We start from the raw sequence: 12,753 nt of genomic DNA on the forward strand, positions 1-12,753 counted from the left end.
AAGGCCATCTGAGCGCAGATCCCTATCTCCTACCCACCCATTTGGATCTAGAAATTTCACTCCCAGTTTCCCACATACCCATTCCATAGTCTCATTTAAATCCCCAATCACCCTCCAGTCAGTATCCCTTCTACACAGTATTCCACTAATAACAATCTCCGCTTTCTTAAACTTCACCCGTGCTGCATTTACCAGATCCCACACATCTCCAACTATGTTGGTACTTATATCAGCTTGCCTTACGTTGTTGGTACCAACGTGAAACACTACCGTGCATCTCATATATCAGAAAATGATCACGATCATCACCTAAGCAAGTTATTACTGTTTATAAAACAAGAAGTGGAGAGCGAAGAACGTTTGTCACTTGCTCACTCTAGTTTTATTCTGAAAAGGGAGGACGTGTTATGGAAGCCAGGTAAACAAGAGAGACATCCCAGTGCTGCTGCTTTGTACTCAGGTGAGGGTCAGAAAACTGAAACAGGTTGTATCTGGTATGACAAGAGTTCCCATAGATCTGTTGATTGTTTCAAAGTGAGGAATCTCTAGAATGTAGGGAAGAAGCATATTTTGAAGAAAAGGGGTGCTTGCTTTCGTTGTTTAAGGGGCATAACTCGAGCAAATGTCAAGCATTTGTGAAGTGTATGATTTGCTTAAAAAGGGATCATTGTGCTATCTTATGTCCTGATTTAGTTACTAAGAAAGAGGAGAGGGGAAAGTTCAAAGGGAAAGGATAATCAAAATAATCAAAACACTGAGACGTTAACTGCCCATCAAAATGCACAGAAGCTATTACAAACTCTTGTTGTGAAGGTTTCTGGTAGTAAAGGACCTGTCAAGCTTGCACGAATTTTGTTAGCTTCTGGGTCACAAATGTCTTACATAACCAAAGAAAGCGCTAGGAAGTTAGGACTACAAAAACTGGGATAGGAAGTGATGTCTCATTGTTTGTTTGGGGGTGTAGAAATTAGCAAAGAGACCCATAATGTTTATGATGTAAAACTACAAGCACTAAAAGGGGATTTCAAATGCACAGTCTCAGTACTTGATAAGAAGAAAATATGTGGTTATGTTCCAAGGTTAGAAACTCACCATGTTTACCCTGTTCTTGCAACTAGAAACATTCAGTCAACAGATGTTGGGGTCAATGTTCCAGAGGTGCATTTGTTGTTTGGAGCAGATGTTTTGGGGAAGCTGCTTACTCAAGCTGGATGAAAATATGTATGCACTGGAAACCAGGTTAGGTTGGACAGCGATGGGTCAGCGAGGTCTAGCTAAGGGCAATCAGTCACTTGTCAGTCTCACTTGTGGTAAAGCAATGGATACATCAGACTTGTGGAAGTTAGAAACCATTGGCATAAAGGACCCTGCAGAGTCTCAGTCAAAGAAAGAAATGGAAGAGGAAGTCGTAAAACACTTCAATGAAACTGTAAGGGTGAATGAAGAAGGGAGATACGAAGTTCGTCTCCCCTGGAAGGACTGCCATTCAGAATTGTTGGATAACAGGAAGTTAGCTGAGAAGAGGTTGGAAGCAGTCACTAGAAGATTGATCAACTTGGACAAGCATAAAGAAAATGATGATGTGATTCAGGAGTGGATAGAATGTGGAATCGTTGAGACTGTAAATGAGAATGACGAGACGTCAGGACGCTATTTACCACACAGAGCAGTAATTAAGGAATCAAGTTTAATTACTAAAATTAGGCCTGTATTTGATGCCTCGGCAAAGGACAGACATGGCAATTCGCTGAATAAGTGCTTGGAGAAGGGACCAAATTTAATCGAGATTATTCCCAAACTTTTGTTGCAGTTTCGAAAGCATGCCATAGGGGTGGCGGCTGATATTAAAAAGGCGTTCCTGCAGATAAGCCACTATGAGGATGACAGGGATTTTTTAAGATTTCTCTGGTGGAAAGAATATTCCAAAGGCAAGGTCATCACATAGCGGCATTGCAGGGTAGTGTTTGGGGTTACGTGCAGCCCATTCCTATTAGGAACAGTTTCAGCTGAAGATCTGAAAATGGCCAAGAAGCTGCAGAATTCTTTCTGTGTGGACAATTGTGTCACTAACTGTGAAACCAAAGAAGAGTTGAGCGAGTTCATTGAAAAATCTACTAAAATGATGAGTTCAGCACTTTTTGAAATAAGAGGGTGGATAAGCAGTTCACCAGAAAAATCAGAGTGAGCCACACCCACCCCATCTATCAATACATAAATCAGTGATCCTAGCAATACCTTAGTGAAATATTCATGGGGAACAATATTTGAGTCCCGGATCGTGCCGACTGGGCAAGGCGCAGACATAACCTTGAGCTGAAAACCCCCCTTGTAATCAGGTAACAAGGGCAAGACTACATCTATTTGAAATAAAAGAAGAAATGTTTTAAACCAGGGGATTTATTAAATAAATATGAGAAAAATATTAAACCAAGAGAAGAAAATCACACAAAATAAATAAGGAAATTAATCGTAATACTCATGGACATACCTTGATCTTTCACGTAGTTGAAACATGGCGTGAACTCAAGCTAATACTCTTCAAAAAATATTGATACGTAATTTAAATGCTCACTGCCCCTCGACACATCGCTATTACATTACCAGCAGCTTCCTTTCATCACAAACTATTCAACCAGGTCGCCCGTTTTACCAGGATTCACATATCCAAGGCACTGCACCACATATTACATCAGACAACTAACAATGTGAAAACGTTAGCACAACAATAAGCCGTGCCGGAGAACAAAAGGCAGATAAGAATAACGACAGATGAGACTGAGCACAGCCTCCATGGACCAATCAAACCCAAGACAGATCCAAAGAATACAATAGGTACGCCCATGCGCAAATATGAAACCAACATGGCGGGTACTCAAGCTGAGCATCAGCCATGAATAATAAATAAAATATATAGCTCTGCGCAGAATTTGAAAGATAAATACAACAGGTCGATCGACATTCCATCCTTTTCTCCCCCACACATCCCAACTCACATGCATACCACATTCACGCACACACAAAGAGGGTATCGGGAAAATAAAACAAGAACGGCCGTTCAGATTTCGTAGTCAAATACAAACCATAAATTATGACTCCACGGTCATTATCAGCGGGTCTCACGTACACAAATGTTTGCGTGCAGCGTGCAATTACACATAAGGTCAGAATTGGACATTACTTTATTCACATCACTGGCATGTTGCGTCTTGTACAACCTGGATTGGTATCTCCTGCGGTGGAGACAAGGGGCACATCATGAGGATCACGCAGTATTAAAGCACGCAGTGCACCAAATCATAACCACAGAGACCCTATTTCAATTATCACAACAAGACCACGAACACATTCGTTCAAAGCACATCGTACGACGGAGCGGAAAGATGTATGCCTTCGACTGTGTAACCGTCCAGGCTTCTCCAGCCCTACTAATTTAATATAATATCATTTTACGCGATATCATTTGATATCAAGTTTATCCGCCATCGGCGATTATTTGTAATAGCATATTTATTCAACGTCAATCATTTGTAATCAAGGCATTTTGGAATCATATTGTATATATGATAACATTGTTTTATTATTTAAATTATTATATTATGTAGGATAAGAATTCGTTATGTTGTAAATACGGTCAATATGTTGAGACATAGTTGTTTTCATTTCATCTCATGTTTGTGTATACGGAGGGTTATTCTTGAAGCTTGGGATTTTGCGTTAGTCATGGGTTTATTTTATGACCAAGGCTAGTAAACAGCGACCCGTGCGCGAGGCTTGCAAAGCTGGTCAGCTATATCATCGCCACGCCTTCTGGACTTGTCGAGGAAGAGAAGGCGAATTGATGCTTCGATCTATCGAATCAGATACTTCGTTGTATATGAGTTTTGAGATTAAGCTGTTACCAAGAGTGGGGGTGAGCCCGGATATATACTGATTCTCAAAACTAGAACGGGACCTAACAACCTGAGGACCTTACAACCATACAACCTAACTACGGGATACTCCATCACTACTACTTCTACTGTGAACATCTACTTTTTACGACGTGATTTGATTTTTGATACAGTGTGTGGTCGCTCCGCGACATAGATAATTTTGTACAATGTGTTGTCGCTTCGATACTGTACTTAGGTGCGGTAATGTTATCGGTTCTACGAGAAACGAAACAAGCTTACGGCTTGTGTGATATTCAGTAAATATTGTGGACGAAGAACTATGTTTAGTCCAAGTCTACGGAATTTTGGTACAAGTCTGTACCGTATAAATAGTATAGCTCAGTTGGTTTGAGATTTCTACTAATATGGAAAAATTCATATCTCTGAATTTTCTCCTCATACGATCAACGCTGATCAGTTATTACAAGTATAGGGCCAATGTCTAATTTAAAGACTAGGCAAGTAGGGAGTGTTAGTCCAGATAGCCCGTACCATATCAGAGAAGGAAGGAAGGATGTCCATGGAGCAAAGTCTACATCGAGAAGAAGAGAACGAGTAACCACGGAAACCGGATGACGTCAACGAAAGCTGCAATTGGTGAGCTTCAATTAGATAAAGCAAGCAATAGTAAATTCAGTAAATTCTAAATCCCTCCACGCTTTAAGGAAACTTTTCCGATTCATCTCATTTTTTGTATAATAAATTCATTTGTATTTTATATTGCGTTAATTTTCTTTCTTAAGCGATACTTAATGGTTAATTATTTAAAATCCTACCCCTGTGATTTAAGTATAAGTCTCTATGCTAGTAAATATAAATTTTGGTTTACAGTTTTATTTAACACTGTAACCATGGCGCCCAAACATTACATAGAGAAATGGGGAACCATGGAATGTTAATTGTTTCTATTTGCGTGGCAATTTGCGGGCAAGCCACAAATAGTTTATTTAATATTCATGTGTCCCAAGATAAAACCTTCATCTCCCCAAGTGTTTTTGCTGACGAGGTGGAACAGTTACAACCGTAACATACGGGAATAACTCGTCACCAAATTTAAATATAAACCAAACTATCACATACCTGTGATTATCAGTGGTAAAATCGAATAGCAGTTAGCGTGAAAGGTCCAGGCTTGAACACATTGAATGAATATTTAAAGCATAAAAATGCCACACCAAACATAGCGGCAGCCATTGTTAGTATCCGCCAGACATAGCACAGCAGAAGAACTCCACAGAGTAAAAATTATCGCTCCAGCAAAACGAACGACCTCACAGATAAAAACATAGCGTGTGCGGCTCCCTACTGGACGTCATTAGACTGACACATGTAAACATTGAAAGACAAAGCTGAAGGAAGCCATTTGCACAATTAAATGTCAAATCGTGGAACATGCGATAAGCATGGTTCAAATATCCAGCGGCACCGCCTTTTAAAATGCTCCGAAACTCGTTGATCAGACGAGTGGACGCATTTTAAAAGAGGTCCATGACTTAAAACTACGAACGCGCGCCCACTTAACCTAGGTACTTATGAACTACTTATATCTAAAATTATTTACAGACACATGAAATTTACAAGAACAGTCACCACATTGTACATTTTAAATAAGACAGTTTGCCTCAGACGCTTACATCAGTCCATGATTACACTGTTTCATTCGCGCACTCAGGTTGAAATCTAGGCATTCAAAAAGTCAAGGCGGTTGGGTATAATATTTCCATGCACTCAGGGATCTGGATGTGAATTCAGTTCAGCTACAGCAATTCGAACCACTTCCCTTTTTTCTACTTCCTTTCTTTCCTTTCCTTCATTTCCGTTCTCATTCATGAAACACGATTTTTACCTGAAAGAAAAGGTATGTTAGAAAATTGGGAATTCATTAAGGACAAGGTTAATATACACCACTACAGATACGTAAGATATAGAAATATACGAGGTTTACTGGCTTCGTTGATGGTAACCCTTTACCATCGAGACGTGAGCCTTGCTTACCCTCTTACTTACTACGTCTTCCAGTTCTACAGTCACAGGTCCCAGGAATCTGGTTACCTTTTTAGGCTGAGACCACTTATAACATAATTTGGCCGTGACTTGATTTGTCGCTGAGCTCAATGGAAAAACTTTCACTACGACCAAGTCTCCAACTTCCAGTTTTACTCTCTTTCTATTCCGATTGTACCTCTTGGCGACACGGTCTCGAGCCTTGGTTAACTGAGTCACTGCTTCCTTCCATTTGGCCTCTACGTCCATCGTCCTTGACGGTTTGAACAGATACCCAATATTCCACTTCAATTGCAGTGGGTCGACGAGATATCTACCTAGAAATAGAGCAGCCGGGGCTTGACGGTGCGACTCATGTACACTGCTATTGAATGCTAAAACAAAGAAATCAAGATTACAGTCCCAGCTGCGTTGGTCAGCGCTGTGGAAGGCCGTTAAACAAGCTTTGAGATTTCGATGGAACCTTTCAACGTGCGAGGGTCTGGGATAGTGAGGGCTTAAAAACACATGCTTGATTCTCCACCCAAAGCATAAATGCCGGAGCTTTCGACAGTTAAAGGTGGACGCATTGTCCGTCACTATCATCTTAGGGGGTCCGTAAATTCCAAAAATGTGCCGGGATAGGAAGTGCACAACGTTGTTCGAATTTATCTTGCGCACGGGAAATAGCCAAACAAATTTTGAAAATGCGTCAACGACGGACAAGATCCCAACGTTGCCACTCTTGGACTTGGTGAGGGGCCAAAATAGTCGATAAATAACCTTTCCCCTGGGCATGTCGCTATGTCCACAGAATGGGGTCCAACGAGAGAAGACTGTGCGGGTTTAGCCTTTTGGCAAACATCGCAACTTTTTACAAACTCCAAAACATCTCTTTTTAAGTTAGGCTAGAAGTAGTCACGAGAGATTCGATTTAACGTCTTATATTGACCTAAATGTGCACCCAGATAGGAGTCATGATAAAACTGGAGTAACATGGGCCTCAATTTCAAGGGTACGTAAATTTTGTCAATGCCATTTTTCCGACTTCGACGGGACAACAATCCTCTCTTAACACTATACGACTCGTCTTCGAGAGAGCCATCCGCGATTCGTTTCAACAACTCACGACACTCGGAGTCGTCCTTCTGGTGTTCGGAGATATCCGTGAAGGACCATGGGAAATTTTGCAAAATACTAATGGTGTTATCTTCTTCGGTTGGGACACGGTCTTCCTCAGGTTCGACCTCACTCTCCTTCACTCCCTCGAACATGCGCGACAAGCAGTCGGCTACAACATTGTCCTTTCCACGGACATGTACGACAGTAAATTTGTACGCAGATAATCGGAGAATCCATCTGGCGGTTCGACCAAGTCTTTTCACATTAGCGCTCATCCACGAGAGAGCTTGATTGTCCGTGTGGATGTAAAAGTGGCGGTGCTCAAGATACGAGCGAAACTTTTCGACACCCAAAACTACTGCTAGGCATTCTTTTCCGTAAATGGAATACCTCAGTTCAGCTCCATGTAGTAGTTTACTGAAGTACGCGACGGGGACTAGCTTATCCTGCTCATCGGCTTGATTGAGCACCGCGGAAACAGCGAGCTCGCTGGAGTCGCATTGCAAGATGAAATCTCGGGGAAAATCCGGACTATGCAATACAGGGGCTTCACAGAGTGTCTGTTTCAATTGTTCGAAGGCCTGGGTTTGATCATAGCTCCAGACAAAGCGACAACCTTTTCTTTTTAGCAGGTTTAAAGGGGCCGAAATCTGAGAGAAATTTTTGATGAACCGGCTGTAAAATCCTACCATACCAAGAAATCTGCGCACACCGCAAACGTTTTTGGGCAGGGGAAAATCTTTGATGCACTTAACCCGGTCAGGGTTTACAGCGATGCCAGAGTCAGATACAACGTGGCCTAGAAAATTTAGCCGTTTGGTACAAATGGAGACCTTCTTTGGGTTGATCGTGAAGCCGTGCTTGCGCAACCGACTGAGAACATCGTGAAGATGGGCCAGGTGCTCGTCAAAGCTGGGCGAAAAGATCAGAAGATCGTCCAAAAAATTAAATACACAGGAAAATTTGAGGTCACCGAATAATGAGTCCATCACGCGGCTAAGCGCTTGTCCTCCCACAGAAATGCCCATCGGGACTTTATTGAATTCGAACAATCCAAACGGAGTGGCAAAGGCAGTACAGGGGCGACTTTTAAGGTCCAAGGGGATCTGATAATATGCGGAATTGAAGTCAAATACAGTGAAGTACTTGGCGCCATGAAAATGCTGTAAGGCACTTTCGATGGTGGGTAATGGGAAGCTGTCGAAGACAATGTTCTTGTTGACCTTCCTGTAGTCTATCACGAATCTCAGTTTGCCGTCCTTTTTAGGGATTAGGAAGGCGGAACTACTAAAAGGGGACTTGGAGTGACTGATAGGGTTGCCAGATGTACGGTTTTGCGCGGAACAACACGGTTTTTTCTCATTTTGTTCCGCGTACGGTGCACCCTTTAAACCGTACGCCCAATGTTCCGTTTTAAAAAATATCATTGTTTAGACAATAGTATAGTATAAAAAAGTGCACGGTTATGCACGGTATGCTGACCTGACCAATGATCAGCCATCACAGTTGAGAACAGCCCCTCTAGCGGGCATGTAGAGCACGAGTCTCCTCCATTTTATATATCAGCGGTTTAATTGGCCCAGAAAAATTGAAGAACATTTTGCTGGTACTTAAGATTGTCTTAAATATATTTCCATCGAATGCTTATACTGAAAGAGTGTTTTCAGTAATGGAAATAAAATGGAGAGATGACAGAAACAGATGCTCAGTAGATTTAATAAAAAATGAACTTCTTGTGTACTTCAACTATGATGAGAATTGTAAGGAATTTCTCAAGAAAGTTTTGTTGAATAAGAAACTGTTACAAATTGCTTCTTCAAATGACAAGTACTTGTGAAATGTTCATTTCAATGTAAAGACTTTTCTTTTTTTGCTATTGGCTTTACGTCGCACCGACACAGATAGGTCTTATGGCGACGATGGGACAGGAAAGGGCTAGGACTGGGAAGGAAGCAGCCGTGGCCTTAATTAGGGTACAGTCGCAGCATTTGCCTGGTGTGAAAATAGGAAACCACGGAAAACCATCTTCAGGGCTGCCGATAGTGGGGTTCGAACCCAGTATCTCTCGACTACTGGATACTGGCTGCAATTAAGCGACTGTAGCTATCGAGCTCGGTCAATGTAAAGACTAACGCATGATTAGTTTAAATACCTATATATTTCATGTTGACGCTGTTATATTATTACCGGTATTTACTTGTTAATATAACCCTGCTCTTTTCTCTTAATTACGACTATGGTGCCATAATTTAGCGCTATATGGCAGTGAAATGGAAGTGTTCCTGATTTGCTATCTGGAATCGAGCGACTGTTCCTTATTAGCCATCCGGAAATCTGGCAACCCTAGTGACTGATGACCTTCTTGTCTAGCAGATCGTTGACATATTACCTCATAGCGGACAACTTCGGGGGCGAGCCACTGAACGGAGGGGACCTCACAGGAGTGTCATCTTTGAGTTCGATGGCGTATGAGAAATTCTTGGCACATCCAAGCTTATCGGTCAAGACGTCGGAAAACTCCATCAACAGGCAGTTCAACATGAGATTTTGGTTTTCGCTGAGCTCACATGAGGCATTGACAAGAAGAGGTTCCTTCAGGGAGGACACAGTGGGGCGCTGAAATGGTGTCTCAAAGGGGTAACTGACATCAAATTGAAAGCGAAAGGCAAAGGATCGATTAATGAAATCGAGGGACAAGCTGGTAGCCAGCATAAAATCGGTGCCTAGTATGATCGGCGCGGACAGGTTGGGCACAACATAAAACGTCCAATCCCACGACAAACCATGTATCTTGATATGGCACTTGGTTCTACCAACGGGACACACCTCACGACCATCGACAGACACGTACTTTCTCGGGTTCTCACTTTCAGGGAGATACTCTAATTTCATAGAAAGCACCAGGGATTTGTCCACAAGAGAAATACACTGACTGACAGTGACAATGCAACACCAAGGAGGAGTGGTTCGAAAGGGATGAAAGTTGGGGAAAAAACAGAGACGGCACGGATGAATAATTGATGTTTATTTCAAACCGATATGCAGGTTACACAATGCGCACGGCATCGACTCAGTAGGATGTAGGACCACCGCGAGCGGCGATGCACGCAGAAACATGTCGAGGTACAGAGTCAATAAGAGTGCGGATGGTGTCCTGAGGGATGGTTCTCCATTCTCTGTCAACCATTTGCCACAGTTGGTCGTCCGTACGAGGCTGGGGCAGAGTTTGCAAACGGCGTCCAATGAGATCCCACACGTGTTCGATTGGTGAGAGATCCGGAGAGTACGCTGGCCACGGAAGCATCTGTACACCTCGTAGAGCCTGTTGGGAGATGCAAGCAGTGTGTGGGCGGGCATTATCCTGCTGAAACAGAACACTGGGCAGCCCCTGAAGGTACGGGAGTGCCACCGGCCGCAGCACATGCTGCACGTAGCGGTGGGCATTTAACGTGCCTTGAATACGCACTAGAGGTGACGTGGAATCATACGCAATAGCGCCCCCAACCATGATGCCGCATTGTCTAGCGGTAGGGCGCTCCACAGTTACTGCCGGATTTGACCTTTCTCCGCGCCGACGCCACACTCGTCTGCGGTGACTATCACTGACAGAACAGAAGCGTGACTCATCGGAGAACACGACGTTCCGCCATTCCCTCATCCAAGTCGCTCTAGCCCGGCACCATGCCAGGCGTGCACGTCTATGCTGTGGAGTCAATGGTAGTCTTCTGAGCGGACGCCGGGAGTGCAGGCCTCCTTCAACCAATCGACGGGAAATTGTTCTGGTCGATATTGGAACAGCCAGGGTGTCTTGCACATGCTGAAGAATGGCGGTTGACGTGGCGTGGGGCTGCCACCGCTTGGCGGCGGATGCGCCGATCCTCGCGTGCTGACGTCACTCGGGCTGCGCCTGTACCCCTCGCACGTGCCACATGTCCCTGCGCTAACCATCTTCGCCACAGGCGCTGCACCGTGGACACATCCCTATGGGTATCGGCTGCGATTTGACGAAGCGACCAACCTGCCCTTCTCAGCCCGATCACCATACCCCTTGTAAAGTCGTCTGTCTGCTGGAAATGCCTCCGTTGACGGCGGCCTGGCATTCTTAGCTATACACGTGTCCTGTGGCACACGACAACACGTTCTACAATGACTGTCGGCTGAGAAATCACGGTACGAAGTGGGCCATTCGCCAACGCCGTGTCCCATTTATCGTTCGCTACGTGCGCAGCACAGCGGCGCATTTCACATCATGAGCATACCTCAGTGACGTCAGTCTACCCTGCAATTGGCATAAAGTTCTGACCACTCCTTCTTGGTGTTGCATTTGCTCTGTCAGTCAGTGTACACGAGCCGGTATCCAACAAGCCATACAATACACGAGACCCAACATAAACTTTGGCCCATGGGGTAGATGACGGAAGGCCCCAGATCCTTTTATTGCGACCGACCTTAGGCGCCAACGGCGGGCCATCACGCAGGCGCGCCTCTAGTTTCCCTGCTGAGGGTTACAACAAAGACATACGCGCACTGTGACACCAACAAGACCACATTGAGAACACTTTGCAGGGGGCCTGGACCAACAGTTCTTTGAGACGTGACCTGATTTACCAGAATTCCAGCACGACTTGACTCTACCACCCTTTACAGTAGCTGTGTTGGATGGTTGGGTTGCACTGACATAAAGCGGGGGCGGAGTTTGAAGGTTGAGCTTGCGTTCGGGGCTACGGACGGGACGAGACGGAAGAGGGGAGGTATCAAAACTAACAGATTTGATGGGCATACGGCAAGCGACATCAGGAAAAGAGCACTCGGATGGAATGGGAGGCGGACGGTATCGTTTGTTTTGGCTAACTATGCCCTCGAATTCGCGACCCAGGTTAATGATGTCGTCGACGCTCTCAACTAGGGACCGTTTAATGTGTAGCTTGTAGTCAGGGGTAAGATTTCTGTATAATTGGTCGAAAATCTCGTCTTCAGGCACCTTAACATTCATGCGGTTAAATAACGTCAAAATCCCAGTGGCATAGTCGTCGATGCTTTCACCTACTCCTTGCGTTCTACGGAAGATTTCCTGCTTCAGACAGTAGTCCATATCAGATACCCCGAATCGCTCCTTTATGCGGCTCGCGAATTAACTCCACGTTATGATATTCCCTTTAATAAGCTTATACCATTTTAGAGCCGGCCCCTCAAGCATTCCCGGGATGACGGGCATAAACAAATCGAGAGGTAACGAGCTACACTCAGCTATGTCCTCAACTCGCTCCAAATATTCAATTACACTGGAGGTTTTCCCTTCACCAGAGAAACTTAACCTCCATTTTCTCACGATTTCAAACACGGGGTTCACTTCGGCATGACGGTCGGAACTGGGCCTAGGAGAAGGGGAAGTTAATCGCTTACGATTTTCGTCAGGAATACGACCACGAAAGGTAATGACATTAATATCGTCAGGGCATGAATTACAGCGGTTGCTTCCCGCGGACGAAGCATGGAGTTCATTTGTCCCTTGCTCCATTTCGCTTTCCGGGTTAGGCATGTCGCTGGTAACACTATCGTTACGATTATTTATTTCTACAGCCTCCTGAATATCCATATCACAACCCAAGTTTCAGAGGTATTAACACAAGACACATACACAAAATAACAACAATGGATATGAATTCAACAATGCACATAAATTATAGATTACACTTAAAATTAGGGCCAGAGATTA

Source organism: Anabrus simplex, unplaced genomic scaffold, assembly GCF_040414725.1.
Source record: "Anabrus simplex isolate iqAnaSimp1 unplaced genomic scaffold, ASM4041472v1 ctg00000129.1, whole genome shotgun sequence".
NCBI lineage: Eukaryota > Metazoa > Arthropoda > Insecta > Orthoptera > Tettigoniidae > Anabrus > Anabrus simplex.